This window comes from Plectropomus leopardus, chromosome 10 (genome assembly GCF_026936395.1).
Source record: "Plectropomus leopardus strain MGB_pleo_1.0 chromosome 10, ASM2693639v1, whole genome shotgun sequence".
Lineage (NCBI taxonomy): Eukaryota > Metazoa > Chordata > Actinopteri > Perciformes > Serranidae > Plectropomus > Plectropomus leopardus.
In genome coordinates, this window is record NC_142185.1 from 33,036,842 (window position 1) to 33,057,796 (window position 20,955).

General features: G+C 39.1%; 1 protein-coding gene across 4 annotated transcripts in view; it reads left to right on the forward strand.

Moving 5' to 3' along the window:
• The window catches only part of sema5ba (sema domain, seven thrombospondin repeats (type 1 and type 1-like), transmembrane domain (TM) and short cytoplasmic domain, (semaphorin) 5Ba), a 231,228-nt gene that overhangs the window by 60,240 nt on the left and 150,033 nt on the right, over window positions 1-20,955 (forward strand). Inside the window, exon 1 of one of the 4 annotated variants that reach the window (XM_088083657.1) lies at window positions 2,864-3,097. The exons of the other annotated variants lie outside the window; for them this stretch is intronic. The gene's annotated coding sequence lies outside the window, so the exon portion shown is untranslated. Of the gene's footprint in view, window positions 1-2,863; window positions 3,098-20,955 lie in introns of those variants that run through there. 4 annotated transcript variants of the gene reach the window in all.

The window sequence follows — 20,955 nt, forward strand, 5'->3', positions numbered from 1 at the left end:
ATCTGACTTTGTTTTCCTGCTCTGTATGCAAATTACCAAGAACATCACTTCCACAATGTTTCTGCACAAGCTGCAGAATTTCCCCCCACAGGACGGTGCGGAGCATGAGCCATTGTTATGGTAGACAGAGCGCTGTCTTGTTTTCCTGGAGGGCCCATTATGTTCTGTTTAGCCTTTAAGTTGCAGCTGCAAAAAAAATGCCAGAATCAGTGTTTGCTAAAATATACAGACGGATGTCCAATTAAAGAAAAACAAAACACAAAATGAGGAATTATCTTTTAGAAAATCGGTGTTCACGACTCGCAGAGCTCAGAGACTTGTAGAGTGCGATGTAATACACAGTCAAAGCTGCTGAGGCCAGTTATTGACATTTGTGGGTTTTTTCCTTGTTTAATTTATCTGTAGGTTCCTCGGTGGTAAATCATGCAAGGATGTGGAGTGCATTATAATAAAGCGGTTGAGGGAGGCAGAACAACATGATCAGCTGTTGGAGAAAAACGAGCACACTGCAGCTCACTGAGTTAGTTAAAAATCTAAAAAAACACTGAAAGCAGAGGGCTGACGTCGACCGCAGCTTCCACCAGACGTGTTTCTTTACTCAGTTTACATCTGCTGTTACACAGGGGTGTAACGTAACAGTAAGTAATAATAATTTGGTACAGTAACTAAGTATTTTTGGGAGTATCTTTACTTTACTATAGTCAACTTTCACTTATCTTCCACTGCGTTAACTAAATAAAATGTATACTTTTATTCCACTAGATTTACCCAAAGCACTGTAGTTACTTTAGTTATGAAACAGAGAAAGAAGGGAGGAGGGAAGGAAAAACTGGATTTTGTTCTTAAAATCTTATTTTTCGTCAAGTGTAATGCACGCTCCTTTTTTAAGGTGGTGTATGTTGTTTCTAAACAAATTTTAAAATTCTCAAAATTCTGACCACTTGGTTTCAATTACCAGCATGTACTTTTACTTTCAATACTTAAGTACATTTTATATCATAAAATTACTTTTGATACTTAAGTACAGTAAATATTAGACTCAGATGTCCTGGCTAAGCCCCCAGTGGTCTAAGAAACATCCTCAAATTCTAGAAACGTCCTATAATCCTAAAATCCTAACATTTAAGAAATGTCCTAAAATCCTAGAGACATCCTAAAATCAGTGAAATGCCCTAACATTTCTAGAGACTTGTATGGAGCTGTATGACCCCTGACCTCTTGTCTTTTTGCAAAATCAAAGCAAGTCGAGTATCTCTGCTTTAAGACTTTTACTCATCTAATATTTTACTAGGTGACTTTAACTTTTACCAAAGTCATTTTCTGCAGATAATCTGTACTTTTACTCAAGTATGACTTTCAGGTACTTCATCCACTGCAGCTTTTATATAGTATTAGTGATATTTGAACCTATAAACGTGTATTTGTGTGTGTACGTATCGACTATATGTTGTAAAAACTTTGTTTGCTTCTTTGCAAGAATCCAAGCTGTGATCAGCGTGATGGAACAAACATCCAAATCTTCCCAGATCATGACTGCAGCATAATCCGCATTTTCACTGTCCGTCTGATGTTTTTGATACTCTCAAAATATTTCAGTCACGGTTCCAAAATTCCCTGCTTCTTTGTCACTTTTGCTTTCCCTGAATCTGAATCAGGAGCTGTAACCATAGTTTGCTAAATCATAGTTTTTAAGTGCACAGCTGGACACAGGAAAGGTGGATTATGCTGCAGTGTTGTGAAAAATTGACACTATTTCTTCAGAAAAACTTGTAACAGACAGGAGTTTAAGTCAGTGTCCTGACTTCCCGCAGAAGCAAACAACAAACTGTTTACAGCCACCTTTCAAACCCACAGTGATGCATTTTTTATCAGATAGATGTTGGGTTGAGTATCTCTTTCTTTAAGAGGACAAAGGCGGTCCAGTGGTCAGAAATATACACTGAGTGTCTACACACTGAAGCGTTTGTTCACATGAAACTTGGAGGGCCCCCGCCAAAATTTGCCTGATTAGATTCTCAGTGTGTTGACTGTGTTTACTGTTTTATTTTTAGCTGCCTAGTTGTCACTAAAACATCACAAGATTCATTTTCATGTGAACAGGAACATGATGTGCGTCTGTGTCACAGGCTTTGTTCAAATTAAACTAAGAGCCAAACTGACAGGCAGAGTTGGGCCAGAGTTACAAATTGAGGACTTGAGGCCTGTTCCACTGATAAAGGACTTGACTTGACTTGAAAGGAGTTTATTTTTTTTTTGTTCAGTATTTTTCGAAATATTGAGGTGTTTCATTTTGCCTTAAAAAAAAAGTTTTGCTTTTGAAATTTGATCGGTGTAGTCCTGTCAGGATAACTACTTTTGCTGGGTGATATATTGTAACGGAAATAATCACGTTAAATGACACTTTTTGTCATTTTGAGACCATTTTATGCCACTGATATTATGATATAATTTGTGTTATGAAGTTACTTTTGAAATGTCGTTGGTTACAGATTACAAGTTACAAGTCATAGAACTATTTTAATTACTCCATCAAAGTTATCAAGATTACAACATTTGATTACTTTTTTATTACTTTCTTTAAAAAATGTTTCAAAGTGGGCAAAAAAAAAGATTCCTAAAAACACAAGTGCAAAAGTTTGGTATACTTATCATCAATTGTTGAGACTCTTCTGTCACAACTCGTAAAATCGGGTATCATCGAAATTTTCCACTTTCCCACTAGTAATTACGACTTTGGAGGGGAGTTCATAACTCGTAAATACGGTAAATATGACATTTCCGAGGAGTACGTGAAGGCAGCATTTATACAAACATTGGCCGACAAATCAAAACCGAGTGATGCCTCTTTGTAATTATAGACGATCTTCGCAAAGCTCCGTAACACGGCAGTTCCCTCCAAAATCAACCCGATGTGCTGCCGGGCACAGACGGCCTGAGAGCGGGGCGGCTCGCCGGTCGATTTACGGAGTGTAAAATGAAGTTGTTGGGGGATAAAACTACAAATGACGGACTTTTTGGCTCGTTGTCAGGAGCTGTCAAGCTAACGGCTATGATGACTGTGGCTTTTTCTCTTCAAAAGTACAGGTGCAGGTTCACGGTAAGCTAACCTTCACTTTCGCTGTGTTGTTAAATTTTTCTTCGGACTCGCGCAAATATGTTAGGCAGCTGTGGAGGAAAAAAAACATTATGACCTCCGTCTGAGTTATAATGGTCGCTGTTTATTTTGGCAAACATCTGTATCAATATGGAGGGGGCGATTTCTTGTGTAATTTGCATACACCTCAATGACGCAGCTAATGTCAGTCCGAAAAGGGTTTAATTTGGATTAACAATATTGTTGTCGGTAAAAAAAGATGAGGACGGCGGCTCAAAATCGACAACTTCCGACTTCGTAAGTCACTAAAAACTCAGTAAGGTACGTGAATGTGTGTTTTTAGTGAGCCTACTAGCTTGGTGTTTGGTCAGACATTTGCTAGCTGGGATGCTAACGTTTGACCTGATTATCGGAATTTCAACAGCGACTCTGAAGTTCGCTTCCGATTCGACAATTAAAGGCAAGTTAGCCTTCAAAGCTGCCCGAAACCTACTTTAACATTTGTAAAACCTTTATTATATGTATGGAAATGTGTATATATATTTTAAAAGGAGATTTCACTGCATTTTGAAGTGTAAACCGTACTGAGACAGGCCCAGAAAGGTTAACGGCTGAAAAAAATCACAGTTTCAGATTAGTGAAACCCTTATTGTATTTGTGAAAATGCAGTCATTCCATTTCTTACATTTAGACCACATAATATGAAACTACAGTTTATCAACTTTAAGCCACTCCGGGATAATTAAGTCTTGGTTGTCAATATTTTAAACAAACAGCTTTATTCTTTTCTTTAGTTTTGCATTTATGCAAATAGATTAAAGTTTTTACGAATCGGAAACTGTGTCTTTATCAACCTTTAGCCTCTCTGGGATAATCTAGTCCTGATATGACAAGTCTGAGTATAGTGGTTTTGGATCTGGACCTGGTTGAATATTGTTTGCATGTGAAAAATACAGTGAAACAAATAGAATAAAGGTTTTTCAAATATAAAAGTGAGTTTCAGACAGGGTTAAGGCTTTGCTTATGATGTCTAACATGCTTTTGCATCAGTAAGAGGTATATCAAGCCTAGGATTGGACGCTCAGCATTTCAGTAACATTTCCCTTAACCGCTGTATTGGAAGCAAACTTAAATGCAGCAGAATTTCACATGACTTGAACTGTGACTTGTTTGACCTGAGTGAGCAAGCAACTTGTCTTGCTTGACTTAAAGTTGGGCTATATTTAGTAGTAACTTGAGACTGCCTTGAGACTTGCACATGTTTAACTTACTCCCACCCTTGCTGATAGGTGCTAAGTGATGTTATAAATATATTTTTAACTTATGTAAATGTCCTCACTGTTGTGTAAAATATGGATGTATTCAAAGTCACTTTTAAAAGTTAAACCTTTAAAAAAGCTGTCGAAATTCTGGCCAAGCAGCAGTGATCTTCACTTGAAGGTCGAGCTGATTCTCAAATATCTTGACTTGAAACTGTGCGTTTTTATGTGTGTCCTTAATTCAGTAAAGATGTAAGAGAGGCCAGAAATATATGCTTAACAAAAGAACAGCTGTCCGAGGGAGTAAAGACAGAAAAATGAAGCAAAAGTCCCTTCCCTAAAGATATAATTTGAGATAACCAGCCAGACTTTGATTTAAAAACTCAAGCAAAAGAAATCCTAACACAGGGTGAGTTTCACCTGAGTGGACAAAACTAAAAATGCACAAGTAACCCACTGGTGTGCTTACAGGAGAGAGAACAAATAACTTCAATAATCTTGGCTAATTGAAAAATATAACTTAAAATAAATTTGTTTTTGGAGTCACATTTTGATGAGTATACAATTGATGGACAAGCTTAATTTTTGCTAAAAAAAGTATTTGTCAAAGAATATCTGTTGAAAGCTATTTCCATTTAGATTTCATGCTTTCTTGCGTCCAATACTTGTACAAGTTCTGCTGAGAAGACACTTGTTCAGTGCAGTTTACAGTATATAAGCTCCTCTTGTGACAAGCACAGCTCAGATAATGTTCCTGTTAATAGAAAGTGAAGAGAAACATAGAGGGAAAATGGAAATGAGCTGCTGATTATGCACCAGACCCCCTCTATGAAAGTGAAAGAACATGCAAATTATATTTTAAGGAACTCTTTCCAGCCCAATCACTAGAAAAAAATGTTGGCATTGTTTCTGCAAACTACAGATTTGTTACAATTGTGGTTAATGTGTGGTAAGGCTTGCAGGAAAAAAATGATTATGTTTAGGGGAAAAAATATGTTTTGGCTTGAAATACTGGCTTTTCATAGCACTATCTGGGTGGGAGAAACAGCCTAATATTCTGCTGATCCGAAGGGAAACGGGAAGGTGCACTATCAGACTCTAATGCACAAAGGATTTAAGTTGGGTGTCGTTTTCTGGAGATGCTAAAATAAAATGAAATAGAATAGCTCTGTTGTCATTGAACATAATTGTAAAACCTAATTTGTCGTGCAGTACCTAAAACGAGACACACACTCACAAATTCGTGTTCACATTCATAATAAATATTTTTTTAGAAAGCATAACAAGCAGCAAGTGGCACGGAATAAATATTGCACATTTCCCATGTTACTTAATGTAATTAATATAAGGGAATGTCGACGCTATTTTTCGATACTACTTTGTAGTACCTTAAAGGTATTGAGTACTAAAAGCCAGCCCAGCTATGATTTTCTAAAAACAGCTAGTTTTGTTGTGTGTTGGTCTGCAGCTTGGTAGGCGTTTTGTCTAGTTGCCATGCCATACACCACTCCTCCACCCTTTGCTTGACCGGCAGCTCATATACTAAATCACCTTAGAAACGTTGATACAATACATATAAAAAGTAAAATTGTAACGACTTGTGATTTGCAGAAACGTACAATATGAACATTTTTCTCTGTCGACTGGGCTTCTGTTTCACCTGTATTCTGTATTAATAATTCTGATCTTGAGCTTTCTTAACTTAAAATAATGAGCTGTGTTGGTTTGGACAGTGTGTGGCTCAGTGTTGTGATGAGGCTGTGGGTGAATGCTGTAGATTGGAGGGATGCTTATTATATCACAGATCAGACCAATTAAGGCAAAGGTGACAGTATTCGGATTTACTCGAGGCGGTGCCGCCAACGCCGCTGACCTGTTGCATCTGTTGTGACGGCAGTGTTGAGATCACTGAGAGTCTGAGGAGACTTGTTAAGAAGCAAAGAGCTGCTTCGCTCAGTCTGCTGCATCATTGGCAATTGATTTTTCTCTAGACAGCACAGGGACCTGAACACACACACACACACACACACACACACACACACAGATACTGTACTAACCTCACTGACACCCATACACTCCTGGTGCAGGCCTACCTAGTGTCACACACTGTAGTGCTGTGATCCCTCAGGCCAAATCTGGCCCTTGTTAGGTGCGGGGTGGCCCCCCAATCATTTTCTAATTCACAATAATAAATTATGTGATTCACACTAGAAATTGTTTTTGTATTTTTAGTATAAATAACATGCCAGATTGGTTAAAAAAAACATCAAATAATAATAATAATAATTTGTTTATCAAATGAAGTGCCAGAGGAGGATCCCTCACACGTCATGAGGTCCTAACGAAGCCCCTGAAGTCCTCAAACCATAGAAACATGCTAAAATCCTAGAAATATCCCAAAATCCTAGAAATGTGCTTAAATCTTAGAAACTTCCTAAAATCCTAGAAATGTCCAAAAATCCTTGAAATGTGCAAAAATTCTATAAATGTCCACAAATCCTAGCAGCATCCTCAAATCCTAGAAACATCCTAAAGTGCTTGAAACATCCTAAAATCCAAGACCTGTCCTAAAATACTAGAAACATGTATGGGGGGCAGCTGTGACTGTCCCCTGGCCTCCTGTCAGTCTGCAGAAGTGGCCCCAAAGCAAAGCAGGGTGAGTATCGCTGCTCTGGCGTCCTGTTTTTGTTATATGTGTAATCGGAGGCTTTTGAAAGGGATTATTTGCCACATTGTTACATAACAACTAAATTAATGCTCCCACTAAAATTCCTCAGTTTGGAATCACAGAGGCGCCGTCGACAGACTGTGTGTTTGTATGTAGTTGGCAGGTGATTTTTTATTAAAGTTTTGCAGCCAATCCCCTTTTAGCACAATGGTGGCGGTTGATGAATGCCCACAGCTAAAATCCAATAAGATGGATTTGGTGGGAACAGCACTCTCACAGCATCTCTCTTCCTCTCTCTCTTTCCATCTCTTGCGCCCTCCACCTCGCTCCATCACACACGCCCAGTCGCTCATCCACCAGCAGGTCTCCAGATCAGCCGTTTGTTGGTGGCAGATCAATGCTCTCTAATCGACAGGGGAGGCACATTGCTGGTCTTTAATGGGATCCCTCCTACCTGTGCTGCCTGTCTAACGGAGTCTGAAGTGGACTCTGCGCAGCGATCGGTGATCAACGGCAACAGACACATCAGCTGTCCGCTATTGTCTCCGTTGTACGTGACGGCTCGGCGCAGAAAGACCACAGCCTGCTGTACAGACCACTTTAAAGGCTCTGAGAAACGGCAGCGTGAAGGCAACAATCCTGCACTTAATTACATTCACGTGTGATTTGTATTGGATTCCAGTGCTGCTGCTGGGCAGAGAGGGCGGACTTTGCTGACTTACTGTACATTTAAATGTGCTCCTTATTGTGTTTAAAGTTTAGCTGGAAGAATCATGAAAGCATAAATGAATGAATAAAACCCCTGTTGCTCTTTAGGGAATCTGACTCACACAATTAGCCTTTACAGCTTGCAAATAAACACCTCACTTTACACCAACCATCGGTCTACAAACAGGAGAAATTATTAAAACCACACTGACTTCAAGCTGTAATAAAAAGAAAGTTCAGGTGCCAAGTCAAGTTAGTTTGTTAAGCAGATGGAAGCTGCAGGTGACAAAAGGTGTGATACCTGTTTTTGTTTTCTTCCTTGGACATGATGTATCTCCGCCCAGCGGGTAAAACCGAATCTTCAGACAACAAAGGGTCTGATGGATTTGCTTTGATCTTTGGAGTAAGCTCATAAATAAAGCTGTTGTTTCATTTCATTGGTACTCTGCATCCAGTAACTAGAAAGACAACAGCATTGTCTGTTTGTTGGTCTGCATAAACAATGTTTTTTGAGAAGCAACCCCTTACAGCCACAGTAATAATGACTGACTTCTTTCAGCTGCAAAGGTGGATGTGTGGTGGTGTCATTTTACTACAACTCACAGGGTGGATGTTTGGGATGATTGTGAGGTGTGAATTTAAATGTTCTGTATGCAGAGCATTTATATAGCCGTGGACCCTCTGTGTGTATTGTTGGAGCCTCTTTGTTGTTTGTTTTGGTAAACGGATTCACATTATATGACGGGATGTTGTAGACAAACACATCCCCTTCTTTAACTCTTTAACCAGAGAGGCATAATCGGACAAGTGTTTGAGAGGCTGTGTGTGTGTGTGATACATGAATGTGTGAATGCATGCGCGAGCATGATCACAGCACTTGCAGATTTGGCCTCATTTTAAAGTCATTCATGATTTATTTTACTTCCTCTGAGATTTATTATTAGGGCACCAGTTATGAAAGTAGTTTTCGCTGACCTTTAAATGCTCTCAGCAGGGTTTTTGCTGTGTCTGGGTTTAATGGCCTCTAAGTGTTGTCTTTGAATGGGGCTCGATGTAAATGCACGTGTGATGCATGAAATCTCAGTACTCTTGTGAGTATGTTCGCAGCATTCAATATCAAAAACTAATTTATTCTTTGATCAGACCTGATTTGAATATGTTTTTTTTTGGCAATTAAAGATTATTGCATGTAGGCAAAGTTCTTGTTTGGTGACATGGTATGGTTGGTTGGTCAGTTGGTTTCAGCAGTGCTGTTGCGTAAAGATCTCACAGGCAAAAAAATCAGATTCAGGGAAAGGAGGTTTTTAAGCTTTTTCTCTGTAAATCCTGTTTGAATTCATGCTTCCTGGTTGTTTGTAGCTGCCCTGAGCTGCTCCGCTGTCCATTAGCATTCTTCAGGGATATCTGGTAGGGGTCTCGAAGGTTGTCATAGCACTTGCTGTACCGACTGCTCCTCTTTCTTATAAGTAATATGAAATTTTCTGCTACTTGTAAGATGTTGAATAATCTGTACAATAACCAGCAAAGGTCGCCACTCCAAACATTAGCATTCATATAGCTATGCTCAGGTTTGATGCCACGCAAAAATGCAGAATAACAATGGAGAAACGGAAAACAAACATGCTGCCACACCTCACAGACTTGATGATTATGAGTAAATCTCTACCGGTGTACTAATCATGTTATTTGAATGATTGGTGCCTTTTTTTTTGACTGTTGTTTAGCTTTAATTTTAAGCGCTGCTTCCAGAGATGTGATCAGACACAATGTCCATATAAATTGCTTTCCTCCACCAAAAAAAAACCCAAATCCAAAGCTGTTCCAAAATGTGACAATTTATCTTTTTCATTCTGCGTACTTCTCCCAGACAAGAAAACAGCTCGCACAGAATCAGCATGTAAAGAGGTACACAAGTGGTCTGTGTTGTGTCTGGATGACCGAGGCCGCGAGCTCAGTGCCGCCGTCCCAGCCGTGTCACTCATAACACAGACACAGCGCAGACACAAAGAGCTCTTTAAACACTAACCACAAGCTTGTCATCAGGCTGCCTGTGATTGATCACTTTGACACAGTTCAGCGCTGTGTCATTATTGTGAGAGGCCTTGAAAATGTGGCTCTTTTCAGATGAACTGTCATCTCTAATAAAATATCACTGTGGATCAGATGAACCTTGTGACTGATGCTTTGAAAAGGGCACCAAATTTGTATCAGTGCAGTCGCAGCTTCGTGGTGTTTAAAGCCACGAAAGGTTTTCTGCTTTTCCACCTTTAATTTTGCATTCTTCCTGTTGGAATACTAATTTAAACATTTGCTTCATTCCTCCTTGAAATTCAGACTCCTGTGAGAGAAGGCTGGCATTTGCGTTGATCAGTCATGCACTCAGATCATGGCTTCTCCAATGTTCCCGTGTGTGCCATGGTGTCAATTAAACCTGAGGTCTGCTGTGCTCTAGTGGGCTGACTCTGTCTAATGGGGCTCCATGCAAAGAGACTATCCATAATAGAATTAATAATGAGACACACTTGCGAAAAAGGGCTCAGTTATCACCACCATCTCATCCGCGGTGAATTCTTACTGAGCTCCATCGCCCTCAGAAATAAAACATTAGAAACAAAACTGGACCATACCCCGAGACTGGCCGTCAAACCTCAAGTTCACGCTGCATTAAATTCCAACGAGTTCCAATCCTGCCCGACTTCCTGGTGATTAAAGCTGCATGTGTGTGTTTCGGTAGGAAAGGGGAAGTGTGGTGTTGTAGAGGTACAATTCAGATCTATCAGCTCAGAGAGGAAGGGAGCTGACAAGGAGCAGAAGGGTTTATTAGGGCTCTTCTCTCTGCTCGGTGCCACAGAAATAGAACAGAGGAAAGATGAGCGATACAGCTGCCATGGAGAGATCTGTGCTCTTCCAGCAACCTGAGACAAAATGCAACAATAATGTAATAAATAGACATTTTGGTAAAATAAATGAACACTGAACATTAAATGAAAGCTTTTACAAAGCTGTCTAAAACATTCCATGTCGGGTTTATTTAGTGATGTCTGAAAATTTCCAGTAGCAGCAGCACTATTTGGAATAAATGCAGGAACTGGGCCATTGTCATTAACAACAATTGTTGCTTTGACTGAATGGATAAAGGAAAGAAAAGAATTTTTCTTTTAGAAAATGTATCAGCAGCTAACTTTTTGTTTGACTGAAGTCTGAGAAGTGCAGCATAAAAATCGAACAGCAATTAGAGATCAGCATCAACAACAACTCGCCAACCCAATCTCTAGAATATATGCTGGCATCATACAATCCCGCACACTATGTACATCATAATGTAGCGGATACATTGTAACTTAATGTTTTGACAAGACTTTGGTTATCGTCTGGTTAGGTTTAGGCACAAAAACCACTTGATTATGGTTTAGAAAATATCTTTTTTGATGGTTTTTGCTGAAAGTATCCACTTTGTATGGCACTATAACAGCAGAATACATAGCAATGTCTCATAAAAACAACTGCTTTTTGTGTATTATCCTGTCAGGTAACCCTGAGATGTCTCTTTAAAAAAGAAATGCTTTTCATGGCATTATCCCAGTAGGAAATGTAGCGATATCTTGGTAAAAACAACAGCTTTTTGTTGTACTATGCCCACAAGACACTAAGTGATATTTGGGTGAAAAACAACCACTTTTTGTGGTATTGTCCCAGCAGAAAACTAAGCAATGTCTCAATTTTAAAAAATCCTTTTTGTGTCACTATCCTGAGAGGAAACACTGTCATGTCTTGAGAAACAACCACTTTTCATGGCACTACCCTGGCAGGAACCGCAGCAATGTCTCTGTGAAAAAACAACCGTTTTTTGTGGCACTATACCTGATACAAACACAGCAGTGAGTTTCTTAAAAAAACAATCAAGTTTGGTGGTTTAAGACTGTTGGAAACTGTTTGCTTTCGAACATAGACTGTTCATTAAGACGCGCCCCCACTTAACTCTGCTATACTTACCCGAAGCTGAAATATACAGCTGCTGCCATGTTGTGCTGATGATGTCATTTGGAGCCGAAGTCCGCGCAGTAGCGACAACTGCAGTGAGTGAGTTCCTGCCAAAACACCCATCCAACCAATCACGAGCAGCCCCATTAAATGTCAGTGCATTGATTGGTTGTCACAGCTATCAATCATGTAGAATTGAATAACTCATAAAACAAACCAACAGAAAAACGATCACTTGAACAGACATCATAGTGATGAGACCTATACCATGCACTAACATGGAAGGGCGGTCTTATGACCTATACTGCAGCCAGACACTCCTGAAAAAGCTACATTTTGGGGGATGTCATGCTGTCCATCTTCATATGCAGTCTGTTGTTTTGAACAGTGGTCTGCAGCTTTGCAGGCGTCTCTCCTAGATGTCACTCGTCTAAATGAGGCCAATTGAGTTACAACCATGTGTGGCAGTAATAGCTACAATAGTTTTATTATTATGTGAATTTATTCGGGCCCTAGGTTATACTGTCTGTTGCAAGAGCAGGTCTTTTCCTTTTTCTTGGAAAGAAACAAACAACTGTCCTGTAGACTAGAAACAAACAGTTAAATCTGTTATGTTGAATTTTGGAAGTTAAGATATAAATTGGAGATACATATCTATCTATCTATCTATCCATCCATGTATGTACATGTATATGTGTGTGTGTGTGTGTGTGTGTGTGTGTGTGTGTGTGTATGTATTTCAGACCAGAAACGAGAAACATCACAAAAATGTCTGCTGCTGGTATGCACCCACTCTGTTTTATTTAATGTCAGTTTTATGATGTTTTCACAACATGAGGTGTTTATTAAATCTGGTGACATTCTGTCCTGAGCAGTGGGCCGGCTGCGAATAAAGTTGTTGTGGTTCCTGAAGGAGACTGGTACAACGAGTGATTATACCCTCAGGGTGTGTGTGTGTGTGTGTGTGTTTGTGTGTGTGTGTGTGTGTGTTTGTGTGTGCGTGCGTGTGTGTGTGTGTGTGTGCGTGCGTGTGTGTGCGTGCGTGCGCACTGTAGGTGTGTACCACTGTGGGTGTTTGCAATATGGGTGTCCCTTAATGCCCACCGTCCAGGGTGAGCGATCAGGGCAGTCTGTGGGATTGAATCCAGCCTGCTCTGCCCAAACACAAGACTCTGCATCAGGCGGAGGGCTCTTTTCATTGCCCCTCTGTCTGTCCCCGGGCATGGCTGCTGTTGATGGGATCATGGCTTTGGATCACTACTGCTAATAACACTCTGCACCCCTCCTCTTTCTAATTGGCAAGGGGTATTGCCTGCTTCTCACAAACACAGTGCTTAATTGCCATGTCAGCAAAGGCGAATAACAATCACCTGTGTGGAAACAGGAGGAAAGTATTGCTTCTTGCTTTCCACCTTTTTAAATATTTTGCTTTATGATCGAGTTGAAACAATCGGTTAATCATTGAAATCTTGTTCTCTTGTTCCTTCTTGTATTTGCTCCATGTCTCTTTTTTATAACACTGCAAAAGGGGAACATTTTGGTTTTAGACTTTTGGTCAGACAAAACAAACAAAACAATAAATCAGTTGATAAGTTGGAAGTAGAGAGCGACCTTGAAACACAGTGAAATGAATAACTATGTAATGCCAAAGTGGTTGGTGTCGTAACAAAATTTTAGAGAACTTTGACCATCTCTGCCACTCTAAAGAGGTTTTTAGTCTCTTCATATATATACTATATTTTTGTTTAACAACACATTTAGATCCCAGCACTCTCATCACCCTTGTTTCCTGCGGCTGTTTTCAGAAAACAAGCTCTGAAAGATTCTCTGTACGCGACCTGCCTAACACCAGACGGCACACAGATAAAGTTAGAGACAAGCTGAGGAAGAAAGTGAAAGATATTTTTCTCCGAAGTTGATGGAAACAACTTTGGCATTACTTTTTGTTGTTTTGAGACACCTGCAATCAGTCAGGTGAGACCAAGAATATGTCCCAGTTCAGACAATCCCGGGTCTGAAATCCACAATACTGCTATAGTTAGGTCAGCCGGTATACAGCCAAACTAGGCTAGCCTGCAAATAACAGATCATAAACTAAAGTTTATGATCGGTGATTATTGTCTCGATTCAGGTGTTGGTCAAAGCCAAAATATGTCTAAAGCACGATAAACTGAGGAATAAAACCCAAACTATACAGAAAAGCACATACAAATGGTATATGATATGATTCAATATATGATTTTGATGTGGCTGTTTTCTCGCCACGTGAAAATAATAAGATAGCAGTGTTATTTTGACCGGCTCTCAGAGATATAGCAGTTACACAGAAGATAGAAAGCCTTTATTTGGGTCAAATTGTGCGAAATTTTGCCCTTCTGTATGTTAGTAGATGGCTTGAAGGTGCCCTCTTAGTTAGGAGCATGTGGCCAGGTGTTATGCACCTCATCACACCTTAAATTTCATTGTTTGTCATATGTTTATGCCTGTGATCCAGCGATAGCTGAGGCTGTCCATCTGTGTGTCCCATTCTTGCCAAGGCAATATTTTGAGGGAATTTCGTCAAATTTAGCACAAATTTCCGCTAAGATTCCAGGATGAGTCCCTTAAGAACACCTTTAGGGAAGTTTTTCTAATTTGGCACAAATGTTCACCTGGACTCAAGAATGAACTAGTTAGATTTTGGTGGTCATGGCTTAAAGGTCACTGTGACCTTGCATCTGTCTCAACCTTGTTAACTCGTTATCTCATTTGGCACAAACATTCACTCAGGGTTAAGGATGAACTGAAAAGATATTTGGGTTCAAATGTGCATTTGTCTCTTTCTTGTACAAGCTATATCTCTTGAACACTGTGTTTGAATTTCTTTAAATTTTGAACAACCATTGAAGTAGACTCGAGGATGCACTGATTAGATTTTGGTGTTCAAAGGTCCCTGTGACCTCACAAAACATGTTTTTGGCCATAACTCAAGAATCCATTCGCAAATTATGACATTTCTAACAAATTTCTAATAGGATATAATGATGAAGTACTGACATTTTATGTCCAAGGGGTCAAAGTTCAACTGCGACATCATAATGTTCTCCACAAAACACTTTTCTGCACATTTCTCAGCATCTTTACTCAGAAACAGCAGGGGAGACATTTGGTCAGATATTGAATTGATGACTCTTATCTAAGCTGAAACGGTGCTGATCGTATAGATGTTTTGTGCTGCTGTGGGGAAGATGTGTGTGAAGCGTCCATGTTGTCACAGACATGGATGTAAACTGCAAATGTAACTTGACTGGTGTGGGGAGGCATGCAGTGTGGTGGTAATTCTAGTTTTAGGTGTGTTGTGACAAAATGATCGAGTTGAATCTGAATGACATCTGTGGCAGCGTTGGCTCAGAACTGACTTTGGTTTACTTCAAACTATATAAACATTCACTCACGGTTTTTATATTCATTGTTCTTTAAGCATTTCAAATACTCAGGTAAATATCATCACATACTTGGTGGATATCCAGATAAGGCTGTAATGATTATTACATCCGTGCAAACAGTATTAACACACAGCAGCAGCTGCACCTTGATAATTAGCTGCACAACAGTTTAGTGTGCTTCTCTATGTATGTTTGTGTTGCATACTCTACTCACTGCCACCACACACTGTGTATCTCTGCAGCTTTCTCTTCATACGAAGTGATATGTTTTTTCATCTGGGCTCTTTTTGAAGTCGGATGTAATAAATTTGCTCATCAATTACACTGTCTGGCTCGGCCTTCTGTGCGTGTTTTGTTTGGTGTCCGCTCCAGTTAATTAGAACAGAGCGTGTCGTGTCGTCCTTGAGATAGCAGCTAATAAGTGCGAGCTGTCTGAATTGTTGCCTACTAATTCCTGCTTTGCTCTCCTGGCCGAAAGGAAGTGCATGCGGAGTGGAGGGGTGATCCTGTGTGTTGTAAATAATACACAGGCAGTGATCCTGCACTCTGCGGGTCATCTGTGCATCCAGAGGGCGGCCTCACACAGAGGTCCTAGCTGCTACGAATGAATCAGTCCAAATGTTTTTGTTCTGAGACCTCACATTAACACGTTATTGTGTTGATGTGTGAGCTGCTTTAGGATTCCTCGCATGGTTTGTGACATTCTTACTCCTTGATGCTGAAGTGAAGAGATAGTCGTATGCCACTATCTTATGTTATCAGCCGTTATCAGGCCCGCCGCCATCGCCCTGCTGTGTCTGCAACTCGTCACAAAGACATGTTTAAGGCATTTAGCAGCCCAAACACCACACACTGAAAGATCTGCAAACATGCTAGGTCCTGGAGGAGGGCCAAGAGACCACCATGGTCCATGAATGAGATTGAGGGTGTCTGAGGCAAAATTAGCTTTGGTGTAGAGATAATGTGGAATTTCATAGCTGACGGCAATCGTTATTGATAAATATTTATTGTGGTTTATACAAATATGATAACAGATAACATTATACTTCCAAAAATGTACGGCTCTAAACTTCTGGTCGATCGGTTGACATGCTCTTGTTCAACCAAATTCTCATTGGTTGGACAATCGCTTTCGTTACTTTAATAAGGCTGTGTGTGCACCAAAGTGTTTCTTGTCCCTGCTCGAAGAAACAGTTATTGTTTTTCAGCACTTGTATTTTTCTCCTGTGAAGGTTGACTATATAACAGTGTCATCTTATAAAGATTAATTGAAGACAGTCCTTTTTAGCAACGCATCCCAGGAGTCATGTTTGACTATTTTAACTAGGATTTTTGTTTTATTTTATGTTATTTCTTTTCTTTTTTCTTCTTTTATTGGTTTTAACTCAGGTGTGATTTTACGTTTACTGGTTTATTGGTTTATATATTATTTTATTTTATGTTGGTTGTTTTACTTGTGTTATCTTTTTTTAGTCTGTTTAGTTTCTTTTATTCTGTTCTTGGTTCTTTTATTTATTTTATTTATTTAAAGTATTCTCTTTTAATGACTGACATTTAGTATTAATATTTTATTTCAATTCAACATGTTTTTTTAGCAGTTCTGACTTAAATCTTTGTGTTTTTACTGGTATGTTCTTCATCTGAATTATTGTTATATTAGTTTTCAGTGTTAGTTTTAATGGATTTTATCCACTTCTATGGTCAGTTGACTGCTTTGCCTGCAACTTCTACCTCGCACTTTGTGCTTCCACCTTGAATGAAATGTACGATATAAATAAAGTTTTGCTTGCTTGCTTACTATTAGTCCCGCCCCTTCTGCACTCGGATTGGACGGCTGGTGACAGTGCAGGTAGACTTTCAATCTACAAAAATGTGATGGCAAAGGCCAAATTTTAGTTTATTCTTCCTCCGTTTTTTAATTTGATGTTAATCAATATTAGTTAACACAGTGAACTATAATTATTATTGTTGTTGCTTTTGTTGTTGTTGTTGTTATTGTTGTTGTTGTTGTTATTATTTTATTGTGCTGACGGGCCGCAGTTCAATTTCTTTGAAGTCATTTATCTGACAGTGACATGATTATACTTGCAGTGTTTATTCACAGTCACAGAATCGCAGTTTTTACATTAGTGGACATAATTATACTGTCAGCAGATAAAACATTCATCCCTGGTAATTCGTGTGGTGAACAATATTGTAGAATTTTACTCTGTAATAATGACGTTAGGATTTGTTTACTACATTTATGTTATCATCAATAGCAAAGACAGAGTCAAATGACAAAATCTGAATTAGTGGACCTTGAAACAAATACAAAATTGGTCTTTGAGGTTCATTGAGCTGCAACTATGCTTGTTTTCTTTATCAATTAATTGTTTACGCCATGTAGCGTCATGCTGTATGGACATATGCCTGCTGCAAGCTCTCTATAGCATGGTTTATGTTTGCCTTAGTGTCCCCAGAGTGAGGTTCACGCGTGAGAAAATGATGTAATCACCTGTTTTGCTTTGAGTGCAAAGCCCCGAAAGTTGTAACAGTGCTTGGTCATGCACCTGTAGTTTTGTAACAAGGTGCCCGCTGGGCGCACAGTGCTTTTCAGTTAAACAAGGAATATTTGCTGAGCAAATTCCCCTGTACAGACATCTCCATGACTCTTTATTGAGAGACCACAGACAGTTAAATGGCCTTAAATTATTGGAAAGAAATAGCCAACACACTGGGGAAAGAAGAGGCTTTTTGCTGCAGGGCGTGACAGAACATGAGAGATTGTTGTAAAAGTGCACTGTTCTGCTTATCCACACAGTATTGTGTTCATACGCTTCCTAGCTTTTCAGAGCATATTGCAGCGAACAGCGTCTGATCCAAAGGGATCAGCGTTGGAAATTACCTTTTTTGTCCACCTGCCACCATGGCTGGTGGACTTCAAAATCTACCAGCCACTCAGTAGATTACCATTGTCGTTTGGGCTAGCGACTAAAGCAAATAATGTGTATATCTTCACATTGAGGAGGTTGGAAACTAAAACGTTTTATCATTTATATTACTGATGAATCACCCAGAAAAGAGTCCAAACATGGTGACTAAGGTTGTTGCATTTCTGTGAATCAATTTGTTAATTAGTCAGCTAACCGATTCCACACTAATTGCTTTATGTGTATCTATTGGAGGCTGATTCAAGTTGAAAAGTTCTGACATCCTGTCTTGGAAAACTTACTATATGTGAGAGTACAGGCAGACTCTTCGGTTGAACACCCTCTCAGTCAGTCTGCACTATAGACTTCAAATCAGTTTTTTTGTTTTTTTTTTCTGAGCAAAGAACACAAGCTCGGCAGCCTGGATAAAAGCTCACTGCCCCCTCAGACCAGCCTTTTCTTTGTGACCTTTGGCTCTCCAATTAACACCTTCCTTTCAGAGCATCAGACGGCCCTCTTTTGTCGCCGTGTCAAGCCAGAAATGTGTTGGAAAGACCTTTTGTTTGAGTGGTTACTCATGTCCCTGCCTTTTTGTTCCCTAATAGCCCATCATGTGGGCACTGTCCCTGTGACCCCGCGCCTCTGACACATGGCTCCGCTAAATGACACGGAAAAGGCCTCAACTGTGAAGACCGAAAATGTACAAGAAATACAAACTTTGTAATATCAGAATGCTCTGAATACTAAATGTCCTGGTAAAATTGATTTTGTTGATTAGAATTGAACTGATAAATTTGGTAAAGGAAGTAGTTTAGTTTTAGTCGTTTCAGTTTTTTTATCAAATGGGTGTTGACTTACTCCAACAGGTAGCTTGGAATATTGCAGCGGTTACTTGAGATTTTTTTTAATCTTAAAAAAATCTCAGTTATGCATAACTCCTAAAATATTCATAATCAGTTCTGTCAGCTGCTGCCATAAATAATCATATTTGTGATTATTTTGTTCACTCTGTTTCTAACCCAAATTTGTTGCTCTGATGAGGGAATACTCTGCTGAAGAAATGTTGTAAAGGGGGTACATTGTTGGAAAAAAAATTAGAACCACTAATTCAGCTGATATCTGCCTGTAAATCTTTGACCTCTACAAATTAAGCACTAGTTGCTACGCCTTGTACATGTTGCATACTGCATGTCAATAAGTTATGAGCAGTTTCACCGAAAATAACTCTTCCATTCTTTGATTGTTTTGATAAATATTTAGAGGCAAGAGAAGGTAAAAACATACTTCTTCTTTTCAAAATATACTAAGACGAGAAATGTTTGAAAAATACATAATTCCATGTATCAGATGCTACTCTTGTCTTTTCTCCTGTCCTGTAAAACATTTTAAGTTTGTCTTGTAACCCCTCGCAAAAGAAAATTTACTCTACCACAGTGTTGATAGGGGTAACAGAATCCATTGATCTGGATCGCTGTATCAGTTCAATGACAATCGATCTACGTTATCGGATTTTAGTCACACAGTTATTCCAAAATTCCCACGGCACGTTTGTGTCGCTGTCAAAATAAGAACATACGTTTACAAAGACTAAAGCAAATGTGAAGTAGAAATAAAAAAATTTACATATAATAAGTGAAGATTTCCTTGAATAAAGAAAGGCGTAGCATTGTAACTTACAACATTTAAATCAAATTTTCATGTTAAATAATAATAAAAGTTAATTTTTAAAAATGAAAACCAAAACATTGTTATTTTGCTCTTGAAATATGTATGTTTCAGCTTTACATCTTTTTTTCAAACAGACTTTTGGTCAGAAAATAAAGAGATCAACTTAGGTTCTTTGTACGTGTAATGGGCATGTTTCACTTTTTAAAAAAAATTAAATGTTCATGTTAAATTAGATAGTCATTGCATATTAAAAATGTCTAAATTAAAAAGGGTGGGATAAATATCTACTGCTCTACATTTTTAAAAGAATAAGATTGAAATATCTCTCTATATATTATATTTAAAAAAAAAAACTGTCCACATAACAGAACTTAAAAAGAAAACTGTTGATTTGTTTGGTAAATGACAGATAAATCAATAATTAAGATAGTCGTTGTGTAGCTGCTGCATGTAGATCTTCAACGTCAGGACCTTATTTCTTGTAAACTGCTTCCTTCAGCAAATTAGATTTTGAAAAAATGCATTAAATTGCACCGGCCGTTGATTGCTTCCAGTGAATATCTTAACACATCATCAGCGGAGATTAGACTCATTTTCTAAGTGGCAAATTGCTTTTTTAAAATTCCTCATTTGCAGCAGTGTTGTACTGTACAGCAGCGTTTGATTCGTCAAAGTTGGCATTTACATGGTGCTTTGAGACCACTTTGGGATTGGTTTTCCTGTGAGGCCCACTGCAGCCCGCTCTCTATAATGCACCGGAGCTCAGCCTGTATAGTAACTCTCTAATGTGAAACTGGTGGCCAAAATTGAACAGTCTCTTACTCCCCGAGCTTCTCTGAACTAGTTGGGTGAGTTCAAATCAATACAGGCCCGGGGGCTCCGAGTTCACTACAATGAAACAGTATCAGGTAGACACAGAGAGAAATGCAGTCGATAATATCACATTATGGTTTGCGTGTGTGTGTGTGTGTGTGTGTGTGTGTGTGAATGAAGGTGTGAGACCGTGGTTGACAGTGCCAAGTGAAATCATAATAGAGTTTCTGAGGGCCAGACAGAGTATGTTATTACAGACTGGGGATGTGGAAAGGTATAAAATGGCTGGCTGTTACAGGTGTGTGTTTGAAGTGGGAGGCTGGAGTTCAAATCTGTGTGTGAGTGAGAGAGGGGGAAGAAAACGAGACACTGAATCTTCCCCACCCTCAGCAGTCTGTCAATCAAACCATGTAATAACACTGCAGTT